Genomic DNA, 19,393 nt, shown 5'->3' on the forward strand with positions numbered 1-19,393 from the left:
TGTATTTCTATATTGCTATGTACAGGTGAGGATGGTACACTCCGAGATCTGAATGCAATGGATGGTCTGAATTATGAAAAATCTTATTGATTGATTGATTGAAAGTTTTCTGGCATCCTGACATCTAAGGTCATTGACGCCTATAGCATTTATTATATATGAAAAATAAAAGAGAATTCAATTAAAACCATAAAAGTTAAGAAGTCATTATAATAGTTAAATAGTTGTCCGAAGACCTGCTTCTGAAATAAATCTAAAAATGCCGCTCGCATAGTAGGACACATCATGTCCAATCATCTTGGCAAGGATGAACCTGCCATCCTCACCTCGAGCCTCAAACAGATATCTATTTCTTAAGTTAGTAAAATTAAGGCAATCGGTCAACAAATGCCTCACTGTTAAAGGTACTAAATAGTCCTCGCAATACGGTTTGTGTTGGCCCTTCAGCAGAAACTTGTGTGTCAACCGTGTAACTAACTAGCTCTGGGGTAAACACGACGTTGTACAGTCACTCATATAATTTGATGGATGTCCGGGTGTTTGAGAGATTTCCATTTCACCCCTTTCTGGACGACAGGTGTCTGGGATTGCGAGACCAGTCGAATATTGAACTACCTAACTCTGCTGTAGTAATTGTTAACTTTTACGAGTATGTTATTGATCTGTGTTTTTTTTTTCCACGTAGATATATATTACAGAGGTTCTGTTCTTTCCTTCTCTTCGGCCCTGTTGTTTTTCTCTCGCCTTTCTACTTGTAGTCAGGGTGAATTAGATGGGATGGTGGATCAGTCCAGAAATAATTAGCAACAAGAAGTATTTCATGACAGTGGATGGAGAATTTTGTAGCATACCATGAAAAAACCTCTCTCTGGATCTTATTTTTTTTCCAAAGACTTATTAAAAAAAAATATGCTGAGATGTATGATTTTCCCTTTTTCAAAATTGTATTAAATGGGCACTGCTAGTCTTTTGTTATAAAGCTTGACTCTCTGAAAAAGGATTGTTCATTAAACTATTCCATTGGAAGCCTAATTTGATTTGCACAGGCTCACATTGTTAGCAGTTGTCTGTGTCATTTAGACCATTATGCCAAATGCTAGGATCATTGAGGGTCATTCCACACTACTTACACCTACCCTAGAAATAATTTTTTATATCCTGAAATTCAATTATCTAACGTGGCGTTAGATAATTGAATTTCAGGATATCAAAAATTATTTCAATGGGACTTGAACCCGGTTGTGCCAAGCAGTACACAGAAATTAAATCCCATTGTTAGTAATATTGATAGTAATGGCGAAGGACTTTGCGGGCATGGTGAAATGATGTATTTTTGGGGATTAATTTAATACACTAAACATGTCAGAGTCAAGCTCTTGGGAGGAATGTAATGTATAGGCTGAGGATTGGCCATAGTCGGCCAAAGCACAAATATCTTTTCCTTTTTTTCTTCTTTTGAGCGATATTCATGCACAGTTTAAAAGTACTTCAAGTTTTGCTTATTACAAGTTTTACTTCTTTGCTTGCTTTATCATTCAGTTGAATTATTATTATTATTATTATTATTGCAGTTGTTGTCAATTACTTATCTTTTCAAAGTATTTGGTATCAATTTTCACCAACAGATTTCAGTTATGTTTAATTAATGATAACTTTCATTCATCCTCTTTTTTTTTCAAATACTTTGGTAATCATTATTTGATGCTTCTACTGATAGTGGAGAAGATATCAGAAAATTTTCCGGAGAATCTTCCATTTCCGGAACCAGACACCAAAATTAGCACACAGACTCGTCGGGGATTGCTCTTTTTAATAAAAAGGATGCTATTGAATTTACAGAAATATTGCATTTCGCAATAAGATCGCAAAGACTTCCCTTATCCCGAATGCTCTTGATGTCAAATCATACATTTTTTTCTTTTTTACTGCGTAGAGTCCGAATTTAGAAATATGTACTCACCCAGTGACTTCTTCGCTGCAGTAAAGCAATGTCAACACTCAATCAGGACACGCTGGATGGCACCACTGTTGTGAACCTCAGTATGGGGCTCAGTATCAGCCGAATGATTATTTAGTGTGCCTAAATCATCATTTTAGCGTCCCAGATGCTGTCTAATAAGCCCTGGATCAATAAGCAACCATATATTACCGGTTGTACCAGCGCAGGAGAGCCGAGCTAAGATTAACAGGTCTATAGCCCTTTGCATGGAGTGTCTTGGTTGCTGAACAGACTGCAAAGGACTTGAACGATACTGTACGAACGATCAAGCTAGATGTAAGTCATTTATATTTATTCTCGAACCTAGTCGTATCTCATACCTTATTCTAAATGATTGAGATCAAGGTGGTAAAAGGATAAATCCTCGGTTTCGATTCACGGAATAAAGATAATTACCATAGTATGATACCTTGAATGCCATTCACCAAGATGGCAAGTAACAGACCCAGGGCTGTAAATTCCAGACTGACTGAAGCAATTGTTGTCCTTGCCAGAAGAGTGAAGAGCTCAAATCACCATGTGCATAACAACCACAAAAACATAATGGCTACACTATGTGACTAATATTTCCCTCTTCCATGCAATAAATGAGATGTTTTTTGTTCTGGGTCCATCACTGTCATCAAGGCAGGCGGGAGTGCAATGGGCATGACTGAAGACCTATCAGTACTGAGATGGTGGATGGTAGCTGGTCCTGAAGTCAGCCACTTGGGTACACAGTATGAGGCAAGAAGTGGGATCAAGGGGGTTCTAAACACACCATCCAGCATGACAAAAAAAGAACGAGCACAGTGTTCCTTAAGAGAATATAAAAGCTCTCACAAGGCATGCAAGATGTGAGCAATCTTCTCCAGGCTGAGAGTTGAGACCTGCTTTCACTTGATGCAAAGAACATTGCTTAATGAAGTTTTTTTCAGAGCTGGTTAGCGCACACTTTGAGAAAGGAAATGTCAATTTCCAGGAGTTTATTAAGAGACGGGGAAGAAAAGAAGAATCCACTATTTATGAACAAATCAAAAGGAACAGGGTTGACTTTTTACTACAGGTATCAGTATCTGTTGACTCTTCAAAGCAAACAATCGTCTGTTCTCCAAGCTGTTCATATCATGCCAGGGCAGAGAGTATGATTTGAAGGAGTTCTTCCGTCATGAGAACCAATCACAGACTTCTTCCCTCCAATGATAGCAGAAAGCTCCACACATGTCAAAAATCCGACTTCATTACTATTCTTAAGAGCCAAGTTACAACCCTGGTGTAGCATTAGTGGGTGATTGGCCCTCATGAAGTTCAAAAACTTTTGAAGAGTAAGCAATGCTCGATGTACTTCTTACAATACAAGCACACTCTACCAAATACAAGAGAGCACACATTGTTTTTTTATTTCTACTGGCCATTTAGTATGAAAGCTGAAACTAGATCAAAGCGAGGATGTGGGGTGAGACTCAGGGTGACAAGGAAAGGAAAAATTCCCTTAAACTTGTGCTAGACTAAGAATAGATAATTTGGACAAAGCTTCCACCCATTGCAGAGAGTTGCCGGTAGCAGACTAATTGTAGGTGCAAGTCGGAATGCTGCAGTAGACGAGAATGCTACTGTTTTGGTCTGACCTACACAGCACTGTGCGGCTACAGATACGAGGTTTAGAGTGTACTATTTCAGGCAGCAAGATGAATAATATGTGGCAATTAAGTATAGTCTTACTGCCTATATGTACAGTATACAGCTACACAACCGAAGAAGGAAACAAAGAGTTAACTCATTTTTATAACCAAGCGTTCATTTTCATAATCGTTTCCCGTTCGCAATAGTAGACAAGCAATCATTAGCGAATGCTTATCATCTTGGGAGTCTGTACGTGAGGAAAATATTTGTAATAGATTGCTTGACATTATTCCCAGGAGGATAACAACTATATATATATATATATATATATATATATATATATATATATATATATATATATATATATATATATATATATATATATATATATATATATATATATATATATATATATATAGACAATGATTAAGACTGATAATACAAATGTTATTGTTTAAGTAAATAGTAGACAGCAACAATTCATTAAAACATATGTATAATTCTTTGTAATACATAGGCCTATGTGAATAATAAAACACGCAAATTCCAGTAAAACAATTAGAATAAGGACAATTTCATCTTTTAAAAGACGTCATTATTTTCTTGGTATAATATACTTAGGCAAACTATATATATATATATATATATATATATATATATATATATATATATATATATATATATATATATATATATATATATATATATATATATATATATATATTATATATATACACATATATATATATATATATATATATATATATATATATATATATATATATATATATATATATATATATATATATATATATATATATATATACACACACACACATATATATATATATATATATATATATATATATATATATATATATATATATATATATATATATATATATATATATATATATATATATATATATATATACATATAGTTTGCCTAAGTATATTATACCAAGAAAATAATGACGTCTTTTAAAAGATGAAATTGTCCTTATTCTAATTGTTTTACTGGAATTTGCGTGTTTTATTATTCACATAGGCCTATGTATTACAAAGAATTATACATATGTTTTAATGAATTGTTGCTGTCTACTATTTACTTAAACAATAATATTTGTATTATCAGTCTTAATCATTGTCTATTACCTGGTTCATTAATGTCTTTAGAAAGTTTCGTCTTTTGATATTTACTTATTATTTAGTTAGCCCCAACTTGTGAAGGTTTGAATGCTCAGTTTGCCCCTCGCCTTATTGTTATATGTGACTTGAAGTTCGCACTTCTGATTTCATAATTCTTATTAAGCTTATAGGCCTAAAAATAAAATGATGAAGAGACTGTGGAGAAATTTCACAAATAGCAACTTTATGCCCAGATAGACACCTTTATTAAGTTATAAGATTTGATGCAAATATTTATTGTTGCCATCTGACATATAACCATGCCCTAGTATGTTATAAAACCAAGACTACAGAGCATTATTATTATTATTATTATTATTATTATTATTATTATTATTATTATTATTATTATTCGAAATACGTTTCTATTGTAGAATCTGCACATTACAGCTTTGGGTTAATATGTCTGATCCTATTATAGACTTCCATTCGTGAAGTAAAATTAAATAATAGAGGTAGAATTAATTATAGTTTTATTTATCTATCATTATTTCTTCTCCCTGAATAAACCCCACGAGAGATTGGACCTACAGTATATAGGCAGCTTTGACTATAACCTGAAATTTGGCTTATAATGATTTATTGCAAGTTTCGAAACCACGACCCCAACTAACTTTTGCTTTATACACAAAACGACACAAGCAAAATTAAATCATAACTTTGAATTCATAACCCAAATGCATAAATTGTTATTATTAGACAACAGGACTAAGCTTGAATTATTTTCCCTCTTGACGCCCTCTTTCCCACTCAGTTCCAGGAATCACGGTATTTAGAGGGATTCGGGCTACATTACCGTATTTATTTTTTGTTCTGAAATATTCTAGCACGATTTCTTTAACGATCCAATATTTTTCAATGATAGAATTTTTCATAGCAGTTGACCACCGTTGTTTCATACATACACATATCTCCTAAGTGAAATACAAGGTTTATTACTAAGTGGCAACTTACGAACAACGCTTGCCAACTGCAAAAATAAATAATTATGAGAGAGAGAGAGAGAGAGAGAGAGAGAGAGAGAGAGAGAGAGAGAGAGAGAGAGAGAGAGAGAGAGAGAGAGAGAAGGAAGAGGAGAATTCAACACCAGACCAAAGAAAGCCTGTTGCTGTTTTGCTGGATAACCGGGGGACGTCAGTGGCAGGATACTATCTTTCTATCCTGCCTGTCTCGGAACCCCAAACCGAGAGGTAGTCCTGAATCGGAAGACACCTAAGAGGAAGGATCCTCAACGGAGTCGATTTCTTAGGGCTTGACCCGACCCAGGACTCTCGGAAAACCCGAGTCTCTTTACTTTAGGTTATCCAGGACGATACAGATATCACTGCCAGTACTTCTCGGAAAATATTCTCCATTTAAGAAGACTCAAACATTTTATGTAAAGTTTACCGATTTGTTGATAAATTCATAATTTTTTTTATAAAGTTTGATAATTAAGAATTTAGTTGCCTTTCATAATAATCATCATTATAGCTATTTATGAATTTTGAATATGCTGCATATTAAGTGAAGATAGAAAAGCAAAAGCACCACCTCTAGAGCCTCCTCAACCATCATGGCACCGATGATCCTCCAGTATCAAACAAAATTTTTACTTAACCAAGATCTGTAGACCTTACTAAGACCTTGGCTTTATCAATGAGTTACGAAAAAAAAAACCTGAAAAAAAAAGAAAATCACTATGAAGAGATAGCGTTTCCTTCGTAGTGTCAAAGTCCCAGACGGATGAGATGCCATTTTTCTTTTAGTCTGTCACAATAATCATATCTCCTAAAGGCAGATTATCTTAATTTACATTTGCTGCATAGTAATTTTTCATTTAGGTGAAGGCATACTAATTTTTAAAAGAAATACCATTAGAACATCCGAGGAAAGAGAGAAAACGGAGTCATGGTTTCTACCATACATCAATATGTTTTAAACGTTGCATTGTAGGCATATCTGACATAGCTTCTGCATCTACATGTTTTCAACGTTGAATTGTAGGCCTATATGACATTACAGCTTTGCATCTACATGTTTTAAGTGTTGCATTGTAGGCATATCTGACATTATAGCTTCTGCATTTACATGTTTTAAGCGTTGCATAGTACGCCTATATGACATCACAGCTTCTGCAGCTATAGAGCCTTGCATTGTAGGCCTACCTGACATTACCGGCACATCGTTGCTTTGGTGCAGTATTCTAAAATCAAGCATTTATATTCCTCTTGTGTTTCTTCAGTAGCAGCAAATATGATCTATTTCAGTGTACAAATGATTACGCAATTTTCCAGAACTTTAGACAGCTTCAGATTCCAAGAGAAAAAAATAATTAAGAGAAACCATTTTGATGAGTTACTTTTCATGAATCAAACTGACCAGTTTTAATATTTTATTATTTTAAAGAGTTTGAATTAAAATTCATTATATATATATGGTCATCATCTTTTCCTAGGCCTATTGACCCTAACGGCCCCGGTTATATTTCGCCAGCCGTCTCTATCTTGAGCTTTTAAATCAATACTTCTCCATTCATCATCTCCTACTTCATACATCACATGCTGTAAAATTGAAGTTTCCAAAGAATGTTATCAAACATGGTCTACTGATATTGTTTGGACCTTAGACAGTCTTAATTACGAACAAACAATAGTTATAGTGAAATCTTGGAAACTATTTGTGACTGTTCGATGGAAATTCTAGGCTGGATATTCAGGTTAAGGAATGGAAATGTTTATAGGCCTAATAAATACGGAGTATTGAATTTGAGGGTGAAAAGTCTTTTATCTTTAAAGCACATCTCAGTGACACAGTGTTCAGACTAAACTTCCGACCCCTGAAAGGTCGACTTGATATTGTTCTTGTAAATAATATGTTTTAATCGTTTTAGACTCCTTGCAACACACCAGAGAACCCGCTGCTTGCTAATAAGCTATTGCTGAGCCATAATTGAAAACAAAGTTCCTAACAGCTATACTCTCACTGCAAAGCATCGACTCTAGAAGAGTTTAGCAATTCAAGTAACTGTCTGCATCTTTCAACCTCATTATTCCCATTGTAACAGGGTCGGCCTCTCGAGTCTACTCTTCGAATCTATTTATTTGATTTTCCTCTTTTGTACAGTACATTAAAACAAAATTTTAATCAATGATTTTATAAGTAAACTATTTTTTGAAATCATATTTAAATAGGAATAGTGTTATCCAGTTTTGTCCTTTAAAAGTTAATAAAGAGATTCATATTGTGTTGACTCGAAAATTAAGTAAAGGGAAAATGTGCTTTATCCAGAGAGGGGTCTGACAGTACCCAATAACTTTCGCAATAGTATCAATGGGTGCCTACCAATGGCCATCAAAATACTGATCTATTTGCTAGAAGAATATTCAAAATTCATAAATAGCTATAATGATATTATTATGAAAGGCAAATAAATTCTTAATTATCAAACTTTATAAAAAAAATTATGAATTTATCAACAAATCTATAAACTTTACATAAAATGTTTGAGTCTTCTTAAATAGAGAATATTTTCGGTTAAGTAATGGCAGTGATGTCTGTATCGTCCTGGATAACCTACAGTAAAGAGACCCGGGTTTCCCGAGAGTCCTGGGTCGGGTCAAGCCCTAAGAAATCGACTCCTTTGAGGATCCTTCCTCTTAGGTGTCTTCCGATTCAGGACTACCTCTCGGTTTGGGGTTCCGAGACAGGCAGGATAGAAAGATAGTATCCTGACACTGACGTCCCCCGGTTATCCAGCAAAACAGCAACAGGCTTTCTTTGGTCTGGTGTTGAATACTCCTCTCTCTCTCTCTCTCTCTCTCTCTCATTTCTTATCCTTTTCCTTCTTTTCTTCCTCTACTAATAAAGGGCACGAGGTGGGGGGGGGGGGATTCCCGTCTACAGTATGCAGCCAGACTGTTGCTATTTATTTATTATTGCATTGGACAGCGTTGAACATAACTTGTCACTTAGTAATAAATCTTATATTTCACTTTGTAAACATGTGTATGAATGCACAAAGTTGCTCAACTGTTATGAAAAATTTTATTATTGAAAAAATATTAGATAGTTAAGACAATTGTGCTACAATAATATTTCAGAAAAAAAGTGTAAGATCAGTGTAAGATGAGGCTGCTTGCAGCGCCTAAGCTCCGCCCACATAAGTGACGTCATTGTGTACGTCACGGGCTATCTGTATTTCCTTCCGCTGTGCATGATGCAGCAGCGTCAGTTGCAATGAAGATAAGAAACAACGCTGACTGTCATTTCTTGATCCTGCCTAGTTTAAGATCTAACATGGCGCAGTGAGTAGGATATTAAGAGGACCTACTGTAATAACCGTGGCACAGCATGGCACCACCATCGAGACGACCCTCTTTTGCATCCCCTAGGGGCAGGATTGCAAGAACAGGAACCTTTGGAACCGGCGTCAGGATGTCGCCGGCTTCCGTGTTGCAGGCTCACCAAGTGCTGCAAACCCAGCAGCAAGCCATCCAGAATCTTCAGGCCGAGATAACAGCGTTGTCACTCCGGGGTACCAACGTCCCCCAACCAAGGATCCCTTCGTCTGCAGCTCCGGAAAAGTGCGAGGCTGAGGTGTCCCCTGCAGCCTTCAGGTCTTGGAAACGGTCAATGGAGTGTTGGTTGCAACTGTGTAAGTTGAAGCCTATCGAGGCAGTTCACCATATAAGGCTTCATTGTGTTCCGATATTGCAACGTGCCCTTGATTCTAGGTATACTGACGCCCAGTGGAGTGCCCTGTCTACTGAAGGGGCATTTAATGCGGTTAAGCAAATGGTAGTGAAAGCTTCTAACCAAGCGGTGCAGTGGCTAGAGTTTTTTGATTTGGCCCAAGAGCCTAGTGAGTCATTCAATGATTATTTTATCAAGTGTACGCAAAAGGCTACTGATTGTGCATTCACATGCCCTAATTGTAATCATGATTTATCCGAATATATGCTTTTGCGCAAGCTCATGGTAGGCCTAAGTGATAAAGTGCTCAAAAGGCAAGTGTTTCAATCATGCAATAATATCCGTGATATCGATTCCCTTAGAGTCATGTGCAGTGCATTCGAGGGCGCCCGTGACGACGCCCTTCGTAATAGGGCATGGTTTAGCAGCTCCCCTAGAGCGGCTGCTCTCGGTGGGTTCGAGGAGGAACACGAGGTGGAGGTGGCAGCTGCCCTTGCTAAGTGTGACAGGAGTACCTCTGTAAAAGTACAATTGCGTCTTTGTGGTAATTGTGGTACTCGTCATAGCCCTGGGTATTCTTCATGTCCCGCAAGAAGAACGACATGTTACGGGTGCGGTAAAACCGGTCACCTGAAGAAGTGTTGCAGAGGGCGGAGTGTCAGGAATAACGTTAGTGGTCTGGCCGAGGAGTCGGACATAGCGGGTGCAGTGATTGCAGTAGTCGTGGCGGCAGAGGCAAGGTTGCGGAATGGGCCCTCCCCACAACCCACTATTCGTGTTGATGTATGCTTGGCCAACTTGGGAGAGTGGTCCTGCGTCCGAGCGGTGCCGGACACTGGTGCCCAGGTTTGTGTTGCAGGACCCGCTATTCTTGCGATGTTGAACATAAAACCAGCTAAGCTGAGGTTAAAGGGAGGATTGCGAGACTTCGCCAACCTGCATCTGAAGTGTTTAGGTTCAACCTCTTGCACCATAGAATACAAGGGGAGGCATACAACTCAGGAAGTATACTTCGTAAAGTCCTCCATTGATTTTTATTTATCCCTGGATGCTTGCAAGAAACTTGGTCTTGTGCCAGAAACGTTTCCTAACCACGCTCCCTTCACGGACTCTGCCCCCGCAGCAGCTAGTACAACCCTTACATTAGCGGAAGCAACTGATCAACCCGTGAGACCGTCGGCCATTCCATTTCCCCCTAGTGAGGAGAATATTGCCAGATTAGAAAACTGGTTATTAGCCCATTTTTCAAGTACGACTTTCAACACCGAGAGAGAACCCCTCCCGGTAATGGATGGGGAACCCCACCGTATTCACTTATTACCTGACGCAGTTCCTTACGCATGCCACACACCTGCGTCGGTACCTAAGCACTGGGAAAAGGAGGTGAAAGCCCAGTTGGAGGAGGACGTCAAGAGAGGGGTCCTACAAAGAGCTCCCCCTGGAGAGCCCACGGAATGGTGTTCACGTATGGTGGTCGTGGCAAAGAAAACGGGGCAACCCAGACGTACGGTCGACTACCAAAAACTTAATGCAAGTTGTAGAAGGGAGACGCACCATACCCCTACGCCCTTCGATATGGTATCCAGCATTCCCCTTTGCTCATACAAGACTGTGGCCGACGCCTATTGGGGATTTCACCAGGTAGAACTGGACAAGGAGAGCATACCCCTAACCACATTCATTACACCTTGGGGTAGGTACCAATACCGAAGGACACCAATGGGACATTGTTCTGCCTCCGACGCATATACACGCCGTTTCGATGATGCCATTGAAGAAGTACCCAGGAAGTTTAAGTGTGTGGACGATACACTTCTGTACGATTCGAGCGTAGAAAGCGCCTTTTGGCATGTGTACGACTTCCTTACTGTCTGTGCATACAAGGGCATCACTTTGAAACCAGAAAAATTCAAGTTTTGCAAGAAAGAAGTGGAATTTGTCGGATTCGACGTCGGTTGGGACTCCTACAAGCCTTCAGAAGATTATTTATCTGCCATAAAACGTTTTTCTATGCCCCAAAAGCCCACAATATCCGACATCAGGTCATGGTATGGTTTTGTCAATCAGCTGGCCCCCTTCCTGACAACGGCGCCCATCATGACCCACTTTAGAGACCTGCTGAAGAAGCCCTCGGGCAAACAGGTTTATTGGGATGAGTACCTTCAGGAAAAGTTTCGTCAAGTGCAAGACATCGTCTGCAAGTTGGCCAAGGACGGCCTCACCTACTACGATAAGCTGCGGCCGACTGTTGCAGTCACTGACTGGAGTAAGGAGGGGGTGGGCTTCGTCATCCTCCAACAATATTGCAGTTGCACCTCCGTCGAAACCCCCTTCTGTTGTAGAGATGGTTGGAGAATAGCACTTTGTGGCAGTCGGTTCCTCTCGCCCGCCGAGTCTGGGTATGCAGCTGTGGAGGGGGAAGCCCTTGCAGTGGCTTGGTGCTTAAAAAAGGCAAGGTTGTTCTTATTGGGCTGCCCGAACTTAACCATTGTCACGGACCACCGCCCCTTAGTCAAGTTACTAGGCAATAGGAGTCTCGGCGACATTACCAACCCCAGACTGTTTAGATTAAAGGAGAAAACATTATTGTATAATTTCAATGTTAAATATCTACCAGGCAAGAGAAATCATGCTGCTGACTTTCTCTCTCGTTTTCCTACCCTGAGGACGACGCCAGATGGACAGGATGCGAGCTTCAACGAAGAATTAACGATTGCCATGGTGTCAGCAATCGCAGAAAACCTACAGGAGCAGTGCACTATAGACGAGAAAACTGTTGAAGAGGCAGCCCTGGACGACCCAGCATATCAGCTGCTAGTCGCTCGAGTGAATGCAGGGGATTGGAACCCGAAGAAATCTCAAGAAATTGCATGTTTGAGGCCCTTCTACGGCATCAGAGAACGTCTCTCTATATCTGGTAACCTGGTCACATACTGTTTCAACGACAACTGCATCCGCCTTGTCATTCCCGAAGGGCTCCGTCACCAGATAACCGCCAACCTCCATGCTGGACATCAAGGCCTAGATACAATGTTGAGGAGAGCGAGACATTCGGTCTATTGGCCAGGCATCGAGGGTGACCTCCAGCATCATCGTTCACGATGTACATCGTGCGACGCCCACGCACCATCACTTCCTGCCGAAGTCATGAAAATGACCCCTGCCCCAGAGTATCCGTTCCAACAGACTGTCATGGACCTGTTTCAGCTCGAAGGACGCATGTATATGGCATATTGTGACAGGCTTACAGGCTGGCTAGAAATAGCCCACTTCCCCAATGGCACCTCGTCTGCAAAGGTCATGACAAAACTTAGGCATTACTTCACTCGATGGGGAGCACCCGAACAATTGTCTACCGACGGCGGCACCAACCTGGTGAGTGAAGAGATGATGACCTTCTACAGGAGATGGAGAGTTGACATACGCTTATCATCGGCCCACTATCCGCAGTCAAATGGGAGAGCCGAGGCCGCGGTTAAGTCCGCGAAAAGGATAATTAGAACAAGTATCAGTGGGACTGGAAGCCTCGATAACGACAAGGTATCATTGGCCATGCTACAATACCTGAACACGCCTTTAAGAGGTATAAATAAATCTCCGGCGCAACTGGCAACTGGGAGACAGTTACGGGATGGTGTACCGACTGCAAAACTCAACTATATGATAGACCAACATTGGAGAAAATCCATTAGAAAAAGAGAACTTCAAGTAGCAGAGAAAAATGAGAAGATAATCGAAAGCGGCAGCGACAGGAGGCTAACGCCCTTACAGCCAGGCACTCACGTTAGGATTCAGAACCAGATGACCAAGGCCTGGGACAGGCTGGGAATCATAGTCGAGCAACGACCTCATAGACAGTACATGGTGAGACTAGATGGTAGTGGGCGTCCGTCCATAAGGAACAGAAGACACCTCAAGGTCACTGAACTGCCCGTCAATGAGACAAGAGGAGCCACTCCTACCGACGACGAAGTGGGTCATGAGCCTAAGTTTCCCCCATCAGCGCCAGAGGTACGGCCTCCAAGGAAGAGAGAGGTCCCTGCCTGGATGAACGATTATGTTTAATTATTTCTGCTTTGATCTTGCATTTATAAAATGAAAAATTCTGTTTAATTTTACTGCACTTAGACGTGCATTGATTTCATTTACAAAATTATATTTTGTAGGAAATTTTAAGTTAGGTTGGTGTTGCAATCACGACTCAATTTTAGTGCACATCTTACAATGCTGATGTAATTATTGTTTCATTGAGGTTACGTTAATGCTGTCGATGTTGTTATCTCTCTCTCTCTCTCTCTCTCTCTCTCTCTCTCTCTCTCTCTCTCTCTCTCTCTCTCTCTCTCTCTCTCTATCTATCCCATCTGAACGTTACCATTAATTATTACGATTATGATTTACCTTATATGTCTGATGTTTTACATTAAGAGAGTATAGAATTTTGTTTATCATATCTGTTTTTGATATTGTCATTTATAAGTTTTGAAAATATTACCCTCGTAATATTTTGGGAGGGAGATGTAAGATCAGTGTAAGATGAGGCTGCTTGCAGCGCCTAAGCTCCGCCCACATAAGTGACGTCATTGTGTACGTCACGGGCTATCTGTATTTCCTTCCGCTGTGCATGATGCAGCAGCGTCAGTTGCAATGAAGATAAGAAACAACGTTGACTGTCATTTCTTGATCCTGCCTAGTTTAAGATCTAACAAAAAGTAATACATTAATGAAACACGAATCCCTCTGAACACCTTGATTCGTGAGACTATTCCTGGAACTGTGTCTGTAGATAGTCGGAGTGGGAAAGAGGGCTTCAAGAGGGAAAATAATCTAAGCTTAGTCCTGTTGTCTAATAACAATAACCATCTATGCATTTGGGTTATCAATTCAAAGTTATTACTTGATTTTGCTTATGTCGTTTTGTGTATGAAGCAAAAGGTAGTTAGGGTCGTGGTTTCGAAACTTGCAATAAATTATTTCAAGCCAAAGCTTAGGTAACAGTCAACGCTGCCTATATGGTCTAATCTCTTGAGGAGTATATTAAGGGAGAAGCAATAATGATAAGTGAATAAGTAAATAAGCGAAGTGGTGTGTTATCTTCGGTACCAGAAATACAATTAAATCTACCTATATTATCCAACTTTAATTTACGAAGGGAAAGCTATAATATATTCCCCCACACCTATAATGGGCAGATTCTACAATAACAACGTATCTCGAATAACAACAACAACAACAGTAATAATAATAATAATAATAATAATAATAATAATAATAATAATAATAATAATAATAATAATATGGCTCTGTCGTCTTGTCTTTAACACATAGGCTACTAGGGTATGGCTGTATGTCAGGTAGCAACACTAAATATTTGCATCAAATCTTGTCATCTATGAAAAGTGTCTATCTGGGCATAAAGTTACGATTTGTGAAATTTCTCCACAGTTTCTTCTTCATTTTAATTCTAGGCCTATAGGCTTCATAAGAATTATAAAATCAGAAGTGTCAACTTCAAGTCCCATATAACAATAAGGCAAGGAGGGGGCAAACAGCATTTAAACCTTCACAAGTTGGGTCTAACTAAATCCTCAGTAAATCTCAAAAGACGAAAATGTCTAAAGATATTAAAGAACCAGGTAATAAATAATTTCATTTTTCAAATGAAACCATTATTTTCTATGTATAATATACTTAGGCAAACTATATATATATATATATATATATATATATATATATATATATATATATATATATATATATATATGTATATATATATATATATATATATATATATATATATATATATATATATATATATATATATATATATATATATATATATATATATATATATAGGTAGGTAGGTAGTAGGTTGGCCAGGGCACCAGCCACCCGTTGAGATACTACCGCTAGAGAGTTATGGAGTACTTTGACTGGCCAGACAGTACTATATTGGATCCTTCTCTCTGGTTACGGTTTACTTTCCCTTTGCCCACACAGACACCGAATAGTCTGGCCTATTCTTTACAGATTCTCCCCTGACTTCATACACCTGACAACACTGAGATTACCAAATAATTCTTCTTCATCCAAGGGGTTAAATACTGCAATGTAATTGTTCAGTGGCTACTTTCCTCTTGGTAGGGGTAGAAGAGACTCTTTAGCTATGGTAAGCAGCTCTTCTAGGAGAAGGACACTCCAAAATCAAACCATTGTTCTCTAGTTTTGGGTAGTGCCATAGCCTCTGTACCATGGTCTTCCACTGTCTTGGGTTAGAGTTCTCTTGCTTGAGGGTACACTCGGGCACACTGTTCTATCTAGTTTCTCTTCCTCTTGTTTTGTTAAAGATTTTGTAGCTTATATAGGAAATGGGTAAGTACATATTTCTAAATTCGGATTCTACGCAGTAAAAAAAAAATGTATGATTTGACATCAAGAGCATTCGGGATAAGGGAAGTCTTTGCGATCTTATTGCGAAATGCAATATTTCTGTAAATTCAATAGCATCCTTTTTATTAAAAAGAGCAATCCCCGACGAGTCTGTGTGCTGATTTTGGTGTCTGGTTCCGGAAATGGAAGATTCTTCGGAAAATTTTCTGATATCTTCTCCACTATCAGTAGAAGCATCAAATAATGATTACCAAAGTATTTGAAAAAAAAGAGGATGAATGAAAGTTATCATTAATTAAACATAACTGAAATCTGTTGGTGAAAATTGATACCAAATACTTTGAAAAGATAAGTAATTGACAACAACAACTGCAATAATAATAATAATAATAATAATAATAATAATAATAATAATAATAATAATAATAATAATAATAATAGCTATAAATTCAACTGAATGATAAAGCAAGCAAAGAAGTAAAACTTGTAATAAGCAAAACTTGAAGTACTTTTAAACTGTGCATGAATATCGCTCAAAAGAAGAAAAAAAGGAAAAGATATTTGTGCTTTGGCCGACTATGGCCAATCCTAAGCCAATACATTACATTCCTCCCAAGAGCTTGACTCTGACATGTTTAGTGTATTAAATTAATCCCCAAAAATACATCATTTCACCATGCCCGCAAAGTCCTTCGCCATTACTATCAATATTACTAACAATGGGATTTAATTTCTGTGTACTGCTTGGCACAACCGGGTTCAAGTCCCATTGAAATAATTTTTGATATCCTGAAATTCAATTATCTAACGCCACGTTAGATAATTGAATTTCAGGATATAAAAAATTATTTCTAGGGTAGGTGTAAGTAGTGTGGAATGACCCTCAATGATCCTAGCATTTGGCATAATGGTCTAAATGACACAGACAACTGCTAACAATGTGAGCCTGTGCAAATCAAATTAGGCTTCCAATGGAATAGTTTAATGAACAATCCTTTTCAGAGAGTCAAGCTTTATAACAAAAGACTAGCAGTGCCCATTTAATACAATTTTGAAAAAGGGAAAATCATACATCTTAGCATTTTTTTTAATGAGTCTTTGGAAAAAAAAATTAAGATCCAGAGAGAGGTTTTTTTTTATGGTATGCTACAAAATTCTCCATCCACTGTCATGAAATACTTCTTGTTGCTAATTATTTCTGGACTGATCCATCATCCCTTTTAATTCACCCTGACTACAAGTAGAAAGGCGAGAGAAAAACAACAGGGCCGAAGAGAAGGAAAGAACAGAACCTCTGTAATATATATCTACGTGGAAAAAAAAAACACAGATCAATAACATACTCGTAAAAGTTAACAATTACTACAGCAGAGTTAGGTAGTTCAATATTCGACTGGTCTCGCAATCCCAGACACCTGTCGTCCAGAAAGGGGTGAAATGGAAATCTCTCAAACACCCGGACATCCATCAAATTATATGAGTGATTGTACAGCGATATGGTAACAAGATGACGCAAATATTGTTTTAATAATAATAATAATAATAATAATAATAATAATAATAATAATAATAATAATAATAATAATAATAATAATTATTATTATTATTATTATTATTATTATTATTATTATTATTATTATCCAAGTCAAAACCCTAGTTGGAAAAGGATACTATAAATCCTAGGGCTTCATGAAGGAGAGTTGCTCAGTGAGAAAAGGAAATAAATAATATACATTGGACAATAGAAGTAATAAATAACTATATAAAACATCTTAAGGTCACAAACAACGTTAAAATATTTCTGTAATATATAAACAATAAAGAGAATATAATGAACAATTACAGTGCTGTAGCTAACTCCTTGAGCGAAGAAGAATTTTTGGTTATCTCAGTGTTGTCAGGTGTAGGCTATAAGGACAAAGGAGAATGAGGAAAGAATAGGCCAGACTATTCGGTGTGTGTGTGTGTGTATATATATACATAAAGGAAGAATGGGCCGTAACCAGAGAGGGATACAATGTACAGTAATACGATCTGGCCCGCCAAAGGTCCCAATAACTCTCCAGCGGTAGTATCTCAACCGGTCGCTGGGTCCTTGGTCAAGCTACCACCTATAATTCTTGATCTTAAGAACACGTAGGCCGACTGCTGCGCAAGAATAAAATCAAGTCCTTCCTTCAGAACAGAACATTTTCTGCGCACATTTAATCCAAATTCAGTGTCTCGACTTGTCATAAAGATGACCTTTAGCACTTCATGGCCAACGGTCAATAAGTAATCTTCAGACGTTGTCCCCCATTTTTCGATCTTTTATTCAGAGCAGTGAGTCTGAGCGGGATAAGGATAACTCATTTCCTTTCGCCCTTATATATTATTTTGGTAAATTTTGTATTTACTTTGTGCTTCTTGGTGTATTTTAGTAACCAGTCTATTGTATGATTATCCCTATTGAACAACTTTAAAATATTTTTTTATTAATCGTGTTTTCAACAAACCAGTAACTGCGTCCAGCTTTATTTGCTTGCCCATACTCTCTCTCTCTCTCTCTCTCTCTCTCTCTCTCTCTCTCTCTCTCTCTCTCTCTCTCTCTCTCTCTCTCTCTCTCTCTATATATATATATATATATATATATATATATATATATATACATGTATATAAATATTTATATATATATATATATATATATATATATATATATATATATATATATATATATTTACATATATATATATATATATATATATATATATATATATATATATATATATATATATATTTATATATATACAGTATATATATATATATATGTATATATATATATATATGTATATATATATATATATATATATATATATATATATATATATATATATATATATGTATATATATATATATATATATATATATATATATATATATATCACACACGCTATGTAAACTGTGTATGTATATATATATATATATATATATATATATATATATATATGTATATATATATTTATATATATATATATTATATATATACATACATATATATATATATATATATATATATATATATATATATATATATATATATATATATATAGGCCTATATACATATACTTCACACACACTATATAAACTGTGCATATATATATATATATATATATATATATATATATATATATATATATATATATATATATATATATATATATATAATTACAAGCTAAGCTACAACCCTAGTTTGAAAAGTAGGATGCTCTAAGCCCGAGGGCTCCAACAGGGGAAAAAAGACCAGTAAGGAAAGAAAACAAGAAAGCAAATAAACTAAAAGAGAAGTAATGGACAATTGAAATATTCTAATTACAGTAACAACATTACAACATTAAATTAGGTCTTCAAAGTATAAACTGTAAAAAAAAAATAACAAACAGGAAGAGGAGAAATAAGATAGAATAGTGTGCCCCAGTATACCATCAACCAAGAGAACTCTAACCCAAGGGGCTATAGCACTAGCCGAGACTAGAGAACAATGGTTTGATTTTGGAGTGCCCTTCT

At 37.2% G+C, this 19,393-nt stretch overlaps 1 protein-coding gene across 1 annotated transcript in view; it reads right to left on the reverse strand.

The window, feature by feature from the left end:
* Positions 1 to 19,393, reverse strand: part of LOC137651248 (cytochrome P450 3A41-like) — a 74,370-nt gene that overhangs the window by 39,994 nt on the left and 14,983 nt on the right. The gene's annotated exons all lie outside the window — the stretch shown is intronic.

The sequence above is a fragment of the Palaemon carinicauda genome, chromosome 12 (genome assembly GCF_036898095.1).
Source record: "Palaemon carinicauda isolate YSFRI2023 chromosome 12, ASM3689809v2, whole genome shotgun sequence".
Taxonomy (NCBI): domain Eukaryota; kingdom Metazoa; phylum Arthropoda; class Malacostraca; order Decapoda; family Palaemonidae; genus Palaemon; species Palaemon carinicauda.